This window comes from Pan paniscus, chromosome 2 (genome assembly GCF_029289425.2).
Source record: "Pan paniscus chromosome 2, NHGRI_mPanPan1-v2.0_pri, whole genome shotgun sequence".
NCBI classification, from domain to species: Eukaryota; Metazoa; Chordata; class Mammalia; order Primates; family Hominidae; genus Pan; species Pan paniscus.
In genome coordinates, this window is record NC_085926.1 from 116,850,466 (window position 1) to 116,870,668 (window position 20,203).

Consider the following 20,203-nt stretch of genomic DNA (forward strand, 5'->3'; position numbering starts at 1 on the left):
TTTTAACAGAATTACAGACAGGGAATGAGAATTATTCTGAGAACAAGTTCTAATTAGTTTTTCTTTATTTGATCATTCTCTTTTGTCAAGACCAGCTATTATCTCCGACTTGTGACTCTGGCTGGAGTAACCTAGTATCACCTTCCTTATCCAAGTCATTGACTGCTTTTGGGTTTTAGGGGGATGTCTCTCTAGAATTGGTTAGAGTCCATAACTGGACATTACTAAACATTTCTGGCCAAGGTAGGTGTTTAATGTGGGTTGACTCTATGTTCCCACCCAAATCTCATGCTAAATTGGAATCCCCAATGTTGGAAGAGGGAACTGGTGGGAGGTGATTGGACCATGGGGGTGGATTTTCCCCTTGCTGTTCTCATGATAGTGAGTGAGTTCTCATGAGATCTGGTTAAAAGTGAGTAGCACCTCCCCCTTTGCTCTCTCTCCTGCTCTGCCATAATAAAATGTATTTGTTTGCCCTTTGCTTTCCACTATGATTGTAAGTTTCCTGAGGCTGCCCAGCCATGCTTCCTATACAGCCTATGGAACTGTGACTCAATTAAACCTCTTTTCTTCATAAATTATGGAATCTCAGGTAGTTCTTTATAGCAGTGTGAGAACAGACTAATACAGAGAACTGGTACCAGAGAAGCGGGGCATTGCTATGAAGATACCTGAAAATATGGAAGTAACTTTGGAACTGGGTAACAGGCAGAGGTTGGAACAGTTTGGAGGGCTCAGAAGTAGACAGGAAGATGAGGGAAAGTTTGGAACTTCCTAGAAACTTGTTGAATGGTTGTGACCAAATGATGATAGTCATATGGACAGTGAAGTCCAGGCTGAGGTGGTCTCAGATGGAGATAAAGAACTTATTGGGAACTGGAGTAAAGGTCACTCTTGCTATGCTTTAGCAAAGAGACTGAGGCATTTTGCCCTGCTCTAGGAATCCATGGAACTTTGTAGTTGAGAGAGATGACTTAGGGTACGTGGCAGAAGCAATTTCTAAGCAGCAAAGTGTTCAAGATGTGGCCTGGCTGCTCCTAACAACATACACTCATATGCATTCACAAAGAGATGGTCTGGAAGTGAAACTTATATTTAAAAGGGAAGCAGAGCATAAAAGTTGAAAAAATGTGCAGCCTGACTATGTGGTAGGAAAGAAAAACCCATTTTCTGGAGAGAAATTTAAGGCTGCAGAAAGTTGCATAAATAAAGAGAAGCCAAATGTTAATAGCCAAGACAATGGGAAAAATGCCTCCAGGTCATTTCAGAGACCTTTGTGATAGCCCCTCCCATCACAGACCTGGAGGCCTAGGAGGGAAAAATGGTTTTCCAGGCCAGGCCCAGGGCCCCACTGCTCTGTGAGCTTCAGGACATGGTGCTCTAAGTCCCAGCCACTCCAGCTCCAGCCACAACTAAAAGGAGCCGAGGTACAGCTAGAGCCATTACTTCAGAGGGTGCAAGCCCCAAGCCTTGGTGGCCTCCAAAAGGTGTTGGGCCTGTGGGTGCACAAAAGACAAGAGTTGAGGCTTGGGAGCCATCGCCTAGATTTCAGAGGATGTATGGAAATGCCTGGACGTCCAGGCAGAAGTCTGCTGCAGAGGCAGAGCCCTCATGGAGAACCTCTACTAGGACAGTGCAGAGAGGAAATGTGAGGTTGGAGACCCCACACAGAGTCCCCACTGGGGCACTGCCTAGTGGAGCTGTGAGAAGAGAGCCACCATCCTATAGACCCCAGAATAGTAGATCCAGCGTTGAAGCCACAGGCACTCAATGCCAGCTAATGAAAGCAACCAAGGGGGCTATACCTTTCAGAGCCATGGAGGTAGAGCTGCCCAAGTCCTTGGGAGCCCACCCCTTGCATTAGTGTGCCCTGGATATAAGACATGAAGTCAAAGGAGATTATTTCGGAGCTTTAAGGTTTAATGACTGCCCTTCTGTGTTTTGGACTTGCATGGGGCCTGTAGCCCCTGTGTTTTGGCCAATTTCTCCCATTTGGAATGAGAGCATTTACCAAATCCCTGTACTTCCATTGTATCCTGGAAGCAGCTAAATTGTTTTTGATTTTCAGGCTCATAGGCATAAGGGACTTGGCTTGTCTCAGATGAGACTTTGGACCTGAATTTTGGGTTAATGCTGGAATGAGTTAAGATTTTGTGGGACTGTTGGGAAGCATAATTGGTTTTGAAATGTGAGAAGGACATGAGATTTGGGGGTGGGGATCAACGGCAGAATGATATGGGTTAGCTCTGTGTTCCCACCCAAATCTCATGTCAAATTAGAATCCCCAGTGTTGGGGGAGGGACCTGCTGGGAGGTGATTGGATCATGGGGCTGGATTTCCTCCTTGTTGTTCTCATGATAGTGGGTGAGTTCTCATGAGATCTGATGGTTTAAAAGTATGACACTTCCCCCCTTTCTCTCCTGCTCTGCCGTAGGAAGATGTGCCTTGCTTCCCCTTCATCTTCCACCATGATTGTAAGTTTCCTGAAACCTCCCAGTCATGCTTTCTATACAGCCTGTGGAACTGTGAGTCAATTAAACCTCCTTTCTTCATAAATTACCCAGTCTCAGGTATTTCTTTAAAACAGTGTGAGAATTGACTAATAGTGTGTTTCCTTGGGATCAGATGATCAGGAACATAGGGAGTCATCAGACTTACTGAGAGAATGAAAAGAGGAAATGTTTCACCTATCTCCACATAAAGTGGAAGGAAGAGAATGTTTCACACATAGTAGATAGAAGGATAGACTGGGTGGGTGGCCTGCATGACCAATAACACATCAGATTAATTTGTTTTATAATCAGCAACTTCTAGTATATACTAATCAACTTTGATCAATAGAAGAGTTGATAAAAATAGTCTTGAGTTCAATTGAGTTCCAATATTCAGATTCACAAACTTTTTTCAGCATCTACTATGTGCCACGTGTGAGGCCTGGAAAAACACAAATAATTATGAAATAGTTACCACCTTCAAGAAGCAAATAATTACAAAATGTTTCCCATCTTCAAGGAGCATAGTCACAGGACAAAATTAATTTGAATATGATATGGTATATCCTATAATAAGTATACATTATCTTATATAATCACAGAAGATTTATTTTCCTGTCTTGGGCAATCAAAAAAAGCTTCAGGAAAAGATATCTCCTAGGAAGAGATTTTTCTATTCTTCTGTGGTGGAGATTCCTATTTTCATCATATCCTTTCACCATGAAAGTTAGGTTTCTAAGATAAGCAACATAACTTTCCTGAAGTTTTGTCTCAGAGCTATTAAAATAGAGATGTTGAAAGAGTCAACAAAGCTGTAATGTGAATGTGAAGATCTATGGAAAACTGATGTTAGATTGTGAACTCCTGACATAAAATAATTTGGAGGATGATTACTAGACATCATTTCAAGCTGTGGTGACCTTATAAACTTATTGCCCAAATTAAGACACTCTGAGAGTAATTGAGGGACACTATTAATAATTCCTAGGCTACAAATATAAACTGAGACTAACCTGGGTGAGCTGGTAATAGGGTCACTCTAGTGTAAGGCCATATTTCCAGTCATCTGGGAAATAGTAAAGACGTCTAACAACATACTTTGTAATGACCATTGGTCTTCCATATCACATTGAGGTTAAACTGCTTGTGAGGGATTTTTGAATAATATTCTGAAACATAAGATTAATTTTTGGCCTTGAAATTAAGCAACTTTTAAATGTTAAGTGCTATTGTCTAAATGTTTTTCAGAATTCATATGTTGAAACTTAATCCCCATGGTGGTGTTGTTATGAGGTGGGGACTTTAGGAAGATGATTAGTCATTCCGGCTCTCCTCTCATAAACAGATTAGTGCCTTATAGAAGATCTGGAGGGAAGTGGCTTAGGGTCTTTTTGCCTTTTTGGCCCTGCAAATATGTGAGGACACAGCAAGAAGGTCCTCACCAGACACTGAATGCTGGTGCCTTTATCTTGAACTGCCCAGCCTCCAGAACTGTAAGAAATAAATTTCTATTGTTTATAAATTACCCAGTCTGTCGTATTTTGTTATTAGCAGCACAAATGGACTAAAACGATGAGACTAAGATCACATCTAAATGGACCATTACTTAGAACAGGATGTGACCAGAGAGGAGGGTCCAGGAGAGCACTCAGCACAGCCACAGGGGACACTGGGGAAACTGAATCAGCCACTAATGCCAACAAAGCTTCCTGATCTACAGCACTCCTAAATCTTAGCTCATGTAAATACTCACCAGTGGCTGAGAGAGAAAGAGGAGGAGGAGCACAGGTAAAATCAGAGGCTATCTCAATTGGTAGGCAGAGACCATTGAAAAAGAATACAGGATAGGTAAGACTCAACAAGTCAGGTCAGGAATCCAATATCTAGATGGTATTAAAGCCGAGCCACAGCCTTGAATTCTGCCTGGAGAGACCTAAATCACAAATTCAATTAGTGGTACTGTGGCACTGGGGGAATGCAATAGTCTTAAATACAATGTTGACTTTGCACACATTTTAAAATATGTATTTATAACAATGAGACATTTCAAATAATAGTGATAGTGGCTAGTGTGCATTCAATAATGTTTCAGTGACTGTTCTAAGTGCTTCACATCTTAAATGCTATAAACTATTATCCTCATTTTGCACTTGAGAGACTGAAGTATTGAGATATGAGCTGTGAAGTCTTGGAGGACACGGGAAGCAATGCATTTACCATTGTTGCAATTTTGTCACTTAAAAGGTAGACTTGGGGGGGGAGGAGCCAAGATGGCCGAATAGGAACAGCTCCGGTCTACAGCTCCCAGCGTGAGCGACGCAGAAGACGGGTGATTTCTGCATTTCCATCTGAGGTACCGGGTTCATCTCACTAGGGAGTGCCAGACAGTGGGCGCAGGCCAGTGGGTGCGCGCACCGTGCGCGAGCCGAAGCAGGGCGAGGCATTGCCTCACCTGGGAAGCGCAACGGGTCAGGGAGTTCCCTTTCCGAGTCAAAGAAAGGGGTGACGGACGCACCCGGAAAACTCGGGTCACTCCCACCCGAATATTGCGCGTTTCAGACCGGCTTAAAAAACGGCGCACCACGAGACTATATCCCACACCTGGCTCGGAGGGTCCTACGCCCTCGGAATCTCGCTGATTGCTAGCACAGCAGTCTGAGATCAAACTGCAAGGCGGCAGCGAGGCTGGGGGAGGGGCGCCCGCCATTGCCCAGGCTTGCTTAGGTAAACAAAGCAGCCAGGAAGCTCGAACTGGGTGGAGCCCACCACAGCTCAAGGAGGCCTGCCTGCCTCTGTAGGCTCCACCTCTGGGGGCAGGGCACAGACAAACAAAAAGACAGCAGTAACCTCTGCAGACTTAAATGTCCCTGTCTGACAGCTTTGAAGAGAGCAGTGGTTCTCCCAGCACGCAGCTGGAGATCTGAGAACGGGCAGACTGCCTCCTCAAGTGGGTCCCTAACCCCTGACCCCCGAGCAGCCTAACTGGGAGGCACCCCCCAGCAGGGGCACACTGACACCTCACACGGCAGGGTATTCCAACAGACCTGCAGCTGAGGGTCCTGTCTGTTAGAAGGAAAACTAACAAACAGAAAGGACATCCACACCAAAAACCCATCTGTACATCACCATCATCAAAGACCAAAAGTAGATAAAACCACAAAGATGGGGAGAAAACGGAACAGAAAAACAGGAAACTCTAAAATGCAGAGCGCCTCTCCTCCTCCAAAGGAACGCAGTTCCTCACCAGCAACGGAACAAAGCTGGATGGAGAATGATTTTGACGAGCTGAGAGAAGAAGGCTTCAGACAATCAAATTACTCTGAGCTACGGGAGGACATTCAAACCAAAGGCAAAGAAGTTGAAAACTTTGAAAAAAATTTAGAAGAATGTATAACTAGAATAACCAATACAGAGAAGTGCTTAAAGGAGCTGATGGAGCTGAAAACCAAGGCTCGAGAACTACGTGAAGAATGCAGAAGCCTCAGGAGCCGATGCGATCAACTGGAAGAAAGGGTATCAGCAATGGAAGATGAAATGAATGAAACGAAGCGAGAAGGGAAGTCTAGAGAAAAAAAGAATAAAAAGAAATGAGCAAAGACTCCAAGAAATATGGGACTATGTGAAAAGACCAAATCTACGTCTGATTGGTGTACCTGAAAGTGATGCGGAGAATGAAACCAAGTTGGAAAACACTCTGCAGGATATTATCCAGGAGAACTTCCCCAATCTAGCAAGGCAGGCCAACATTCAGATTCAGGAAATACAGAGAACGCCACAAAGATACTCCTCGAGAAGAGCAACTCCAAGACACATAATTGTCAGATTCACCAAAGTTGAAATGAAGGAAAAAATGTTAAGGGCAGCCAGACAGAAAGGTCGGGTTACCCTCAAAGGGAAGCCCATCAGACTAACAGCGGATCTCTCGGCAGAAACCCTACAAGCCAGAAGAGAGTGGGGGCCAATATTCAACATTCTTAAAGAAAAGAATTTTCAACCCAGAATTTCATATCCAGCCAAACTAAGCTTCATAAGTGAAGGAGAAATAAAATACTTTACAGACAAGCAAATGCTGACCGATTTTGTCACCACCAGGCCTGCCCTAAAAGAGCTCCTGAAGGAAGCGCTAAATATGGAAAGGAACAACCGGTACCAGCCGCTGCAAAATCATGCCAAAATGTAAAGACCATCAAGACTAGGAAGAAACTGCATCAACTAACGAGCAAAATCACCAGCTAACATCATAATGACAGGATCAAATTCACACATAACAATATTAACTTTAAATGTAAATGGACTAAATTCTCCAATTAAAAGACACAGACTGGCAAGTTGGATAAAGAGTCAAGACCCATCAGTGTGCTGTATTCAGGAAACCCATCTCACGTGCAGAGACACACATAGGCTCAAAATAAAAGGATGGAGGAAGATCTACCAAGCAAATGGAAAACAAAAAAAGGCAGGGGTTGCAATCCTAGTCTCTGATAAAACAGACTTTAAACCAACAAAGATCAAAAGAGACAAAGAAGGCCATTACATAATGGTAAAGGGATCAATTCAACAAGAGGAGCTAACTATCCTAAATATTTATGCACCCAATACAGGAGCACCCAGATTCATAAAGCAAGTCCTGAGTGACCTACAAAGAGACTTAGACTCCCACACATTAATAATGGGAGACTTTAACACCCCACTGTCAACATTAGACAGATCAACGAGACAGAAAGTCAACAAGGATACCCAGGAATTGAACTCAGCTCTGCACCAAGCGGACCTAATAGACATCTATAGAACTCTCCACCCCAAATCAACAGAATATACATTTTTTTCAGCACCACACCACACCTATTCCAAAATTGACCACATACTTGGAAGTAAAGCTCTCCTCAGCAAATGTAAAAGAACAGAAATTATAACAAACTATCTCTCAGACCACAGTGCAATCAAACTAGAACTCAGGATTAAGAATCTCACTCAAAGCCGCTCAACTACATGGAAACTGAACAACCTGCTCCTGAATGACTGCTGGGTACATAACGAAATGAAGGCAGAAATAAAGATGTTCTTTGAAACCAACGAGAACAAAGACACAACATACCAGAATCTCTGGGACGCATTCAAAGCAGTGTGTAGAGGGAAATTTATAGCACTAAATGCCCACAAGAGAAAGCAGGAAAGATCCAAAATTGACACCCTAACATCACAATTAAAAGAACTAGAAAAGCAAGAGCAAACACATTCAAAAGCTAGCAGAAGGCAAGAAATAACTAAAATCAGAGCAGAACTGAAGGAAATAGAGACACAAAAAACCCTTCAAAAAATTAATGAATCCAGGAGCTGGTTTTTTGAAAGGATCAACAAAATTGATAGACCGCTAGCAAGACTAATAAAGAAAAAAAGAGAGAAGAATCAAATAGACACAATAAAAAATGATAAAGGGGATATCACCACCGATCCCACAGAAATACAAACTACCATCAGAGAATACTACAAACACCTCTACGCAAATAAACTAGAAAATCTAGAAGAAATGGATACCTTCCTCGACACATACACTCTCCCAAGACTAAACCAGGAAGAAGTTGAATCTCTGAATAGACCAATAACAGGAGCTGAAATTGTGGCAATAATCAATAGTTTACCAACCAAAAAGAGTCCAGGACCAGATGGATTCACAGCCAAATTCTACCAGAGGTACAAGGAGGAACTGGTACCATTCCTTCTGAAACTATTCCAATCAATAGAAAAAGAGGGAATCCTCCCTAACTCATTTTATGAGGCCAGCATCATTCTGATACCAAAGCCTGGCAGAGACACAACCAAAAAAGAGAATTTTAGACCAATATCCTTGATGAACATTGATGCAAAAATCCTCAATAAAATACTGGCAAACCGAATCCAGCAGCACATCAAAAAGCTTATCCACCATGATCAAGTGGGCTTCATCCCTGGGATGCAAGGCTTGTTCAACATACGCAAATCAATAAATGTAATCCAGCATATAAACAGAGCCAAAGACAAAAACCACATGATTATCTCAATAGATGCAGAAAAAGCCTTTGACAAAATTCAACAACCCTTCATGCTAAAAACTCTCAATAAATTAGGTATTGATGGGACATATTTCAAAATAATAAGAGCTATCTATGACAAACCCACAGCCAATATCATACTGAATGGGCAAAAACTGGAAGCATTCCCTTTGAAAACTGGCACAAGACAGGGATGCCCTCTCTCACCGCTCCTATTCAACATAGTGTTGGAAGTTCTGGCCAGGGCAATCAGGCAGGAGAAGGAAATAAAGGGTATTCAATTAGGAAAAGAGGAAGTCAAATTGTCCCTGTTTGCAGATGACATGATTGTTTATCTAGAAAACCCCATCGTCTCAGCCCAAAATCTCCTTAAGCTGATAAGCAACTTCAGCAAAGTCTCAGGATACAAAATCAATGTACAAAAATCACAAGCATTCTTATACACCAACAACAGACAAACAGAGAGCCAAATCATGAGTGAACTCCCATTCACAATTGCTTCAAAGAGAATAAAATACCTAGGAATCCAACGTACAAGGGATGTGAAGCACCTCTTCAAGGAGAACTACAAACCACTGCTCAAGGAAATAAAAGAGGATACAAACAAATGGAAGAACATTCCTTGCTCATGGGTAGGAAGAATCAATATCGTGAAAATGGCCATACTGCCCAAGGTAATTTACAGATTCAATGCCATCCCCATCAAGCTACCAATGACTTTCTTCACAGAATTGGAAAAAACTACTTCAAAGTTCATATGGAACCAAAAGAGAGCCCGCATCGCCAAGTCAATCCTAAGCCAAAAGAACAAAGCTGGAGGCATCACACTACCTGACTTCAAACTATACTACAAGGCTACAGTAACCAAAACAGCATGGTACTGGTACCAAAACAGAAATATAGATCAATGGAACAGAACAGAGCCCTCAGAAATAACGCCGCTTACCTACAACTATCTGATCTTTGACAAACCTGAGAAAAACAAGCAATGGGGAAAGGATTCCCTATTTAATAAATTGTGCTGGGAAAACTGGCTAGCCATATGTAGAAAGATGAAACTGGATCCATTCCTTACACCTTATACAAAAATCAATTCAAGATGGATTAAAGATTTAAACGTTAGACCTAAAACCATAAAAACCCTAGAAGAAAACCTAGGCATTACCATTCAGGACATAGGCGTGGGCAAGGACTTCATGTCCAAAACACCAAAAGCAATGGCAACAAAAGCCAAAATTGACAAATGGGATCTAATTAAACTAAAGAGCTTCTGCACAGCAAAAGAAACTACCATCAGAGTGAATAGGCAACCTACAACATGGGAGAAAATTTTCGCAACCTACTCATCTGACAAAGGGCTAATATCCAGAATCTACAGTGAACTCAAACAAATTTACAAGAAAAAAACAAACAACCCCATCAAAAAGTGGGCGAAGGACATGAACAGGCACTTCTCAAAAGAAGACATTTATGCAGCCAAAAAACACATGAAAAAATGCTCATCATCACTGGCCATCAGAGAAATGCAAATCAAAACCACAATGAGATATCATCTCACACCAGTTAGAATGGCAATCATTAAAAAGTCAGGAAACAACAGGTGCTGGAGAGGATGTGGAGAAATAGGAACACTTTTACACTGTTGGTGGGACTGTAAACTAGTTCAACCATTGTGGAAGTCAGTGTGGCGATTCCTCAGGGATCTAGAACTAGAAATACCATTTGACCCAGCCATCCCATTACTGGGTATATACCCAAATGACTATAAATCATGCTGCTATAAAGACACATGCACACGTATGTTTATTGCGGCATTATTCACAATAGCAAAGACTTGGAACCAACCCAAATGTCCAACAATGATAGACTGGATTAAGAAAATGTGGCACATATACACCATGGAATACTATGCAGCCATAAAAAATGATGAGTTCATATCCTTTGTAGGGACATGGATGAAATTGGAAACCATCATTCTCAGTAAACTATCGCAAGAACAAAAAACCAAACACCGCATATTCTCACTCATAGGTGGGAATTGAACAATGAGATCACATGGACACAGGAAGGGGAATATCATACTCTGGGGACTGTGGTGGGGAGGGGGGAGGGATAGCATTGGGAGATATACCTAATGCTAGATGACGAGTTAGTGGGTGCAGCGCACCAGCATGGCACATGTATACATATGTAACTAACCTGCACAATGTGCACATGTACCCTAAAACTTAAAGTATAATAAAAAATAAAAAATAAAAATAAAAAAAAAAAGGTAGACTTGGACAGACGAGAAATACAGCTCTTTTAAGGCAATGCCATTTACTTAAGAAGCACATAATGAAGGATTTGAGATTATCCTAGAGAGTGTCTCAAAGGGTAAGATTTTTTAAATTTTTCCAACAATAGTGAGAATTTCCTGTTCACTTACACAATGCTAAGTTTGGTGCATTATTATAAATGCCCACTTTAATTAATACAATAGTACAATGTACTTCACCTAGAATTAATGGACGAGGTAGGAAGCAAACTTGCTCCTATTTCTCAAAGAGGTGTGGAGAGAGACAGAAGTTAGGGAAAACTTTCTAATAAAAAATCAGCTGTTGAAATCAAAGAAGCTTTAGCATGAACCAAATTGCTAAGAACCAATGGCAAATTAGAAGAGGTTAACTAGGTGCTGGGATCCTAAAAAGAGATCTACCATCCAGAAACTCAGACTGGAATTTGATAACCTTCTGAGAAACATCAGATTACTGTTAAAGCACATTCCAATAAACTAGAGCTCCTATTTGGCTCAGGATGAATGTTTTTAATTTTGAATACTGCTCTGAATTGCTTATCATGAAAATGTTTAATAATGCGATGTGGCTACAATGTAGGAATGCACTGTAAAGAGAGGCAGAAGGTGAATAATTGGGTAAAACAATCTCAATTTAAAATGAGCAGGGCAGCTGGTTCATAAAAGAAATACTGTGTACACGAGTGGAAGAAAATAGCTGGTGAAAAACAAAGAGAATCAAAAATAGTGTAACACAGAGAAAATGAACTGCAGTTCCTTTCTAAGTCCTAAATAGAAAGCCATGTGATGTAAGCAGTGGGTTTCTATATTACCCAGAATCCCAAACAACAACTAAAGATCTAAAGATGTACTTTTGGCAGTAGAGTTGGAGAAAAGAATAGATTCCAGATGACTTAGATGATGCCCCTCACGGAGGCCCAGGAAATATTCGCCAAGGCGTCAGTTACATGGACAAGGTAAAGAACATCACAGTTGGCCACACAAGACATTTGGGCCTCTATATGAAATTTATGTTCGTTGTGTGTTGTTTCCAAGTAAAATTTCAATTTAACTATTTCTTTGATAAGAAATCGCCATAATTCTTAGAGTGCTGAAAGGGAGAAAATGAACCAACTATAGTCATGGACAATGAAATTAATTGCCTGAGAATTTCCTGTAAAAGGGCTCTGGATTAGGTCACAACACACTTATGTTAAATGCTGTATGAGACATTCTCCAAAAAATATCCTAAATGGGGCCTAGATCTCCTGGCACTGTCATATAAGGAGTTCTTCTGATGGGACTAAATTGAACAAATAGAAAGTAATCGTTATCTGTTAGAAAGGTGTAGCCAGGTCTTTCTGTACCCTTTCCAAAAGAAAAACTGCATATCTTCCATGAGAGACAAAAGTATGTACCATCTGCAAATTCTTGCAAAGAGCTGTATCACATAAAAATTACCCTTATTCTCTCCTTTGATATGTGGATTTCTATAAATAAATCGAGAGAAGCTAAGCCTTTGGTAAGCCAAAAAAGACAAAATAAAATTGTGACTGGATGTCACTATGAGCCCACAGTTTCAGTCTAGAATAAATAAAAGGAATCTGTTTCCATGCCCCTTTTCTAGAACTGTTGCACATTTTCACCAGGCTGCCTGGTCCAGGAGAAAAGAAGTCTGGGAATGGGGATGCTATCTTTGTAAAGGCTTTGGAAAGGATCTCAGCATGGCAGTGAGAAACCACATTGGTTCTCTATGGGAATTAAGCAGATTAAGTGTACAAACCTATAATTCCAGGGAAGTAACAGCCTTGTTGCTGCAAAGGGTAGAAGCTTCAGAGTGGAAGTCACTATTAATTCCTATGTGGTTTGCCACAAAGGGTGTGCTGTCAGCAACAACAACCCCTAGAGCTGCTAGCTTGAATTCTCAGGCCATGCTCACATGAACTACAGAATCCTACAGTGACTCTAGAGACTGGTGTGCTTATGTCTCTCATTCTATGCTATGAATAACTGAATCCTGCCTCAGCTGATGGTATTCCCAAACCTAAGGACTAGACAAGGGCACAGCTGCAGCACAAGTTTTAGAGTGTGGGTCTGAGATTAGAGGGAAGTCAGGCCAGGAAAGAATCCCTCAAGTGTTGAGGGTCAACATAACAAGCTCAGAAGCAAATGTAACAAGCTGCCAAATCTCCAAGGTACAAGTTGGTAGCTGAAATAGTTTAGAGAGATTCTGTAGGGAGAAAGACATATTTGAAGTGAAGTCCACAGATGAGGATTTCAGGACCTTGCAGGATACTGAAAGCAGGTTTTTTGTTTGTTTGGGTTCTATTTTTTCTTAAGCTACCATTGTATTAATGGTCTGAGGATCTTTTTTTATTATTTATTTATTTATTTTCAATTTTTGTAGCTATATAGTTGGTGTATATATTTATGGGGTACATGAGAAATTTTGATACGGGTACACAATGCATAATAATCACATTAGGGTAAATGGGGTATCCATCACCTCAAGCATTTATCCTTTCTATTACAAACAACCCAATTATACTCTTTTAGTTATTTTAAATGTACAATAAATTATTATTGACTATAGTCACCTGTTATGCTATCAAATACTAGATCTTATTCATTCTAACTATATTTTTGTACCCATTAACTATTTCCACTCCACCTACCACACTCACTACCTTTCCCAGCCTCTGGTAACCATTATTCTACTCTGTATTATTTGTAAGCTTCATGGTAACCATAAAATTTTAAACAACAGATACACAAAAAAATAAAAAGCAAGAAATTAAAGCATACTACCAGAGAAAACCACCTACACTAAAAGGAAGACAGGAAGGAAGGAAAGAAAGAAGACCACAAAACAACCAGAAAACAAATAACAAAATGGCAGGAGTAAGTCCTCACTTATTAGTAGTAACAGTGAATGTAAATGGAGTAAACTCTCCAATCAAAAGACAGAGTGGTTTAATGGATTAAAAAGCAAGACCCATTGATCTATTGCCTATAAGAAACACACTTCATCTATAAAAACACACATAGACTGAAAATAAAGGGATGGAAAAAGATATTCCATGCAAATAGAAACAAAAAAAGAGCTGGAATAGCTATACTTACATCAGACAAGATATATTTCAAGACAAAACTTTAAAAAGAGACAAAGAAGGTCACTATATAATGATAAAGCAGTAAATTCAACAAAAGGATATAACAATTATAAATATACATGCACCCAACACTGGAGCACCCAGATATATAAAGCAAATATTAGAGCTAAAAATAGAGACAGGCCCTAATTCAGTAATAGCTGGAGACTTCAACACCACACACTCAGCACTGGACAGATATCTAGACAGAGAAATGACAAAGACATACTTCATGATATCCTTACTTCTACTTTTACCTGCGAACCTTTTTGAGACTCATTTTATAAAGAGGGTACAGTTGAAACTGGATTGTTCCATCGTGCCCATATTTACGAGGTAGAGGCATGTAATCTTGGTGTTTGACTTTTCTATTGATAAAGAACAACAGGGAGCACACTTAGAGCGCTGTTCAGTAACTCTTTCCCAAAAGGGCTTTCAAGTGCTAATTGATCAGGAATACAAACCACTTCTTATCAAGGGCCAAAATCTATTGAGCCACAAAATTTAAAAAAAAATAATTGAGACAGGGTCACACTCTTTGGCCCAGGCGGGAGGACAGGGGTGCAATCATAGCCCACTGCAACCTCCACATCCTGGGCTCAAGCAATCCTCCCACCTCAGCCTTCTGAGTAGCTGAGACTACAGATGTGTACTACCATACCTAGCTAATTTTTGTATATTTACTTTTTGTGTTTTGGTTTTTGGTTTTTTTGAGACAGAGTTGCGCTCTGTCACCCAGGCTACAGCGCACTGGCACAATCTCAGCTCACTGCAACCTCCACCTCCCAGGTTCAAGCAATTCTCCTGCCTCAGCCACCCAAGTAGCTGTGATTACAGGCACCCACCACCATGCCCGGCTAATTTTTTGTTGTTGTTATTTTAGTAGAGACGGGGTTTCACCATGTTGGCCAGGCTGGTCTCGAACTCCTGACCTCAGGTGATCCTCCTGCCTTGGCCTTCCAAAGTGCTGAGATTACATGCGTGAGCCACCACACCCCGCCAATTTTTGTATAATTTATAGAGATGAGGTTTCACCATGTTGCCCAGGCTGATCCTGAACTCCTGGGCTCAAGCCATCCTCCCACTTCAGCCACCCAAAGTGCTGGGAATACAGGTGTGAGCCACTGTGCCCAGCCAAAATACATTTAATTTTCAAGTTTCTCACATCTCTCTTGGCAATTATGGAATATAGGCTGTTCTGGTGATGGTATCAGGTAAAGAAGAGCATTATTTCTTTTTTAATGTTACACATCAGGGGTTAGCAAACTATAGCCTGTGTGCTGAATCCAGCCAGTTCCCTGTTTTTGTAAATAGAGTTTTATTGGGACATAGCTATGTTCATTCATTTACATATTGTTTATGGGTACTTTTATGCTACAATGTTAGAAATGAGTAGTTGCAACAGAAACTGGTCCACAAAGCCTAAACTATTTTTCACCTGATCCTTTACAAAAAAGGTATGCCAACTCCTACCCTAAAGTAAAAAAGGATTTGAATTTTGTAAAATTCTGTGACAGTTTAGTTCTGCGTGCAGGTCCTGATGAATTGCTTCTCCTGCAATATAAGTAAGCAACAAAAAGTCAGTTGAGTCTCTGGGGTTGCTGCGATTGTAAGGTAAAGGCAGAACCATCTGGCTTGCCGAATCTCAGGAGACAAGTGTCTTCAGAGGCACCACCCACAATTTCAGAGACCCAGGACTGGTTGCCAGTCTCATAAGCAGTTGTGGCATGTGGAGTGTGACCCAAAGGCATGTTAACCTTGAAACTCTGAACACTGTGATAGCCAACTTAACAACCACTAAAACTAATTGTCATAAACCTTGCAAAGAAATAACCTTCTCCCCAAAGTGTTGGGCTTTCAACTCTATCTCAGACAACAGCAACAGCAAATGGGACTTTCGGAAGGTGAGAACTCTGGGAAGCAGACAGCCCAGGAAAGAGGAGCCCAGCTTCTTCTCTGAGCTCGCTGACCACTAAGGCAGAAAGGCCATTTCTACTTTTCACATTTGGGCAGCACAGCTCCTCTGAAATGCCCAGTACTGATTCCCTTACTTTTCTCTCATGGAAATCTCTAAACTCCTGTTTCTTCCACCTGCTGGTCAGCTGTGCAGTGGCTCTTAGCTACTTGGATGCAAACCCTCCAGAGTAGAGTGGATTACTCTGGTCATTCTGCTACGGAACGGGTTTTGCTTACATTCTAGCTCATGCATCTGCATGTGAGGGAGGGAAGAGACAAGCCTTAGGGGTGTCCACGAGTTACTTTGTTGTGGATACGCTGCACTTCTGAAAATTTCCTGCTGCGTCTTCTCCTATCATTGCCTCTGATAAAGTAGCTATGTATATCCACTAAAGGTGGCTACCGGCCAGGGGACCCCAAACTCTGTGAAATTCGTCTGGATGTGCCTGCTTTCTAAATGGATTAGGCAGAACCTTCAAGGTGTTTGAACCTAAATGGCAACTTGATTATTTTCACTAGTTCTCAGCCCCTTTGTTGCCTCTCCTCTTCCAATTGCAAAAAGGCCCAGCCTTTTTTGAGTGTGAGCTGCCAGTCACCATCTGCTTCTCTTCTTCTACCAACTGTATCTGATATGTAATCACACTAATTATAATTCTGCTCCATTACGTTCCTCGCAGGTTTGAGGAGAGGCTGGTTTTTGGGTGCATTTGGAACTAACCACTTCTCACCATGAGAGGGTCCTCCAGCTGGTTTTATGCCAACTTTGTTGCATGACGAGTGAATGCAGAGGAACTCCCAGTCCCAAAAGTAGATCCCAGTATTCGGTTCAATGCTATCTATATCTCAGGGGCAAGGAACAAGAGCCACAGTTCCCCCCACACCATGACAGGGTAAACACCACCTAGCATTAGGGACTTTAACAACGCTAAACCAGAAGGTCAGGTGATGAAGACTCTCTGCTACGGAAAGTACCTCAGGCTCATTAGCCTATCTATGTGGGGCTCATCTGTGTGTGCTCGGGGGGCATGGCTGTGGTCGGGGGCATGGTTGACTCTTTCTCTCTCTCCTACTCCCCTTGGCCAATCCTCACTTGTCTATCGGCCCCCATCACTTGTAAGGTAAACAAACAGCAAGTGATGGGGGCTGATAGGTGAGGATTGAAGCGGACTGGGAGACAAAAAGATAGTGGTGCAGAGGATTACCTCTCACAAGCCTAAGAAAGGTATGAATAATTTTAAAAACAAAACCAAGCCTCTGCCAGTGAAAATGCTAGAGCCCCACTCTGCCAGAGCTCCTCCCTTTCCATGATAGAGCTCTATGAGTGGGTCACTGTGCTGGAGAGTCACTACAAGTTCATCTTTATGGTAATGGAGAAAATTCCACCTCTGATCCCCCCAGGACTGAAGTTACCCTGTTCTTCCTATCTCTATTGCATGGCAGATGATGAGAAGACCTGACCACCTCCAAAGGAGCAGACCTCGTCCCCCCAGCCACCTGCTCCAGCCCCTTGCTACCTCCTTGTCACATCCCTCCATCCCTTGGTGTTTTGCTGCTCTTTCCCGTGCCTGCCACACTGTGGAGGTGGGAGAGGCTTTCTCATCACCAAGGTTCCAATGTTCTAACATGGTCCTGGTATGGAATAAATTGTGCATCCCCTGCCTCAATTCATATGTTGAAGCCCTAACCCAAATGTGACTGTATTTGGAGACAGGCCCTTTAAGGAGGTAATTAAGGTTAAATGAAGTTTTAAGGGTGAGCCCCTAATCAGATGGGACTCGTGTCCCTATAAGAGGAGGAAGAGACCCTGGAGATCACTCTCCTTCCATGTGCATACAGAAGGAAGGCCATGAGACGGCACAGGAGAAGGCGGCCACATGCAAGTCAGAAAGAGAGGCCTCCCCAGAAACCAATCCTGCTGCCACTTTGGTATTGGACTTCCAGCCTCCAGAACTGTGAGAAAATTAATTTCTGTTGTTTAAGCTACCAAGTCCATGGCAGATTGTTATGGCAGCTGGAGCTGACAAATATGGTCTGACACAGGAGGGACATGCTTTGTCACTGGCTTCTAGTGTACCCTTTCATTGGTAACCTCCATCTTCAGTCTCTTACAGTGCCTTCCACAGGAAGTTGAGAGACAGCCCTTTGGCACTAAGCCTCAGGAGCTATGAGAGGGAACATCAAGTTGTATTTGAAACCATCCACCCTGCCCTGCCTGTCTAGCTTTGTCCAGAGTCTGAGCTGTAAGTTCCCTAAGTCCAATTCACGATTTCCCTCAGCTGGCCCATCTATTCTATCACCACCCAAAAAGGACCCCAGCCCTTCTCCTGACCCTCTAGAAATCTTTCTTGGGAAGACAACACTGGCCTCTGCGGAACACTCACTCTGCAGTGACTGCTTTTTTCATTTAAAGGTCTCTTTTCCTGTGTGTCTCTGTGCTTCTCACAGCATCTTTCCTTGTCTCTTTCTTTTGAAAATATCCTTTTGTTATTCTTTCTCTGTCTCACTCTTGAGGTCTGTCCTCATCTCTTACTCCTAATGATTCCCTTTCTATTTCTTTCTTCTCTTTCACCCTTAACATTGAAGTATAAGTTATTTTTAACTTATTGAATATGGCTTGTTCTCCAATACTAATTTGATAAGTAAATGAGTCCAAAATATATGCCTCCTCTTGCATAACAACAAATAAGCAAACAGAGATAAAATTAACATAGCTTCTCTAATCCTTGACTCCACTATTCCTGGGTTCCTCTGCTCAGCACTACTAACCAACATTTGTTGGTGCCACAAGGGGGCAGTGTGATCAAGCAGATTATTTAACCCAAGCAGCTATAAGAGAAGTCAGAGGAGGCAGGGAAAGGTAGAGGCAGAAATCAAGAAATTGCCTGCTTCTGTCACTGGGGAAGGGCCATGGCAGGCAAAGAGCATGGAGAATGATTCCACTGGCTTTCTGACTCATCAGTTTTTATATCTATGAAATGAGATTATACCCAACTAGAGGAACTTAAAAGTTCATCCTGGCGCAAAAGTCTTTTGATTGGAAATCAAAAGGCAGGGGAGGGTGGTGAGGTCAAGGATGACTGAATCTTTCAGTACGGTTGAGCACAGGGACCTGGAGGCTTGCTTATGCACATATTGATTGTGTGGTAATGGAATGGATAAAGAGAAAGATCTAGCCGGTATCTGGAAATCTGTGCCTAGAACTCAGAAGAAAAATGAGGAAAAGAAATGTGATTTGGGAGGTCACAAAAGCCACTTACATGGAGAGCCAAATGTTCTGCGATCTCCACCTGATGACTTAGGCAAGCCTCTGCTTCCCAGTCCTGTGTCTTCCTAACTTCCCAAGCTGGGACCCAATATGTGCCTGTCCTAACTCTGTCATTTGCAAGTGACAAAAACTCAAGTCAAATTAGAATTAGTGAAAAAGGCGATTGGCTTTTGTCTCTGAATTCTAGAGAAGCACTAGCCAATATAGTGTGAGACACATACATAATTTAAAAAGTGCTTACCAGTAGACACACTTTGGAAAGCTGAAAGGTCAAGGTAAAATTAATTCTAGGAATGTATTTTTTAAATTCAGTATATCCAAAATTATTCTACTTTGAATATGTAATCAGAATGTTAAAATTATTGAGACATTTGAAAATTTGTGTACAAAATCTTCAAAATGTGGCATGCATTTTACATTTCCAGCCATCTCAACTTGGCCTAGCTATATTTTATGTGCTCAATAGCCACATGTGCCAATGACAATCATATTAAACAGTGCAGATCTAAAGCTAGACCCTTGACATAGGGCTGGATCCAGGAACTTAAATAAATAGTATGGTGTGTGCTAAGTTTTGCATTTCTTTGCATGTTGGGCTCATCCTCTCCAAAAAGATACTTTGGGGAAGATGGCCCACATGTAGTTGCAGCTTGTGTTGTGCTTACACCTCACAGTCACAGAAGAAAAGACAATGCAATTTCAATAGCTTTGATTGGTCCTGATGATGTCACATGATCCTCCATGAATCAATCACTGAGGCCAGGGGAATGGAACCAACTCTAACCAACATTGTTTTCAATAGCTCAGGCAAACAAAGCTCTGATTGCCCAGGCCTGGCCACATGCTCCTCTCTGGACCTGAGGGTAGAATGAAGAGGCTGTTCAGCCCCACCTGAGCCACACAGAATCAAGGAAGATGGGTCTCCAAAAGAAGGGATGTGGCACACATCACATACATCCATTTAACTGCCACTTGTAGATTTAAACAGCCCAGAAACCCTGGATTCCATGCAATCCCAAGGCAAGGGAGATTAG

At 41.9% G+C, this 20,203-nt stretch overlaps 1 protein-coding gene across 23 annotated transcripts in view; it reads right to left on the reverse strand.

Annotated features, from left to right (window-relative positions):
• The window catches only part of IGSF11 (immunoglobulin superfamily member 11), a 463,419-nt gene that overhangs the window by 195,529 nt on the left and 247,687 nt on the right, over positions 1–20,203 (reverse strand). For 3 of the 23 annotated variants that reach the window (XR_008624848.1, XR_008624843.1, XR_008624839.1), the window contains exons 10-12: positions 4,246–4,425; positions 3,506–3,661; positions 2,782–2,934 (exon numbers count right to left, since the gene is read on the reverse strand). The exons of 15 other annotated variants lie outside the window; for them this stretch is intronic. The gene's annotated coding sequence lies outside the window, so the exon portion shown is untranslated. Of the gene's footprint in view, positions 1–2,780; positions 2,935–3,505; positions 3,662–4,245; positions 4,426–14,210; positions 14,317–20,203 lie in introns of those variants that run through there. 5 more of the 23 variants (XR_008624830.1, XR_008624838.1, XR_008624829.1 and 2 more) reach the window with 4 other exon arrangements.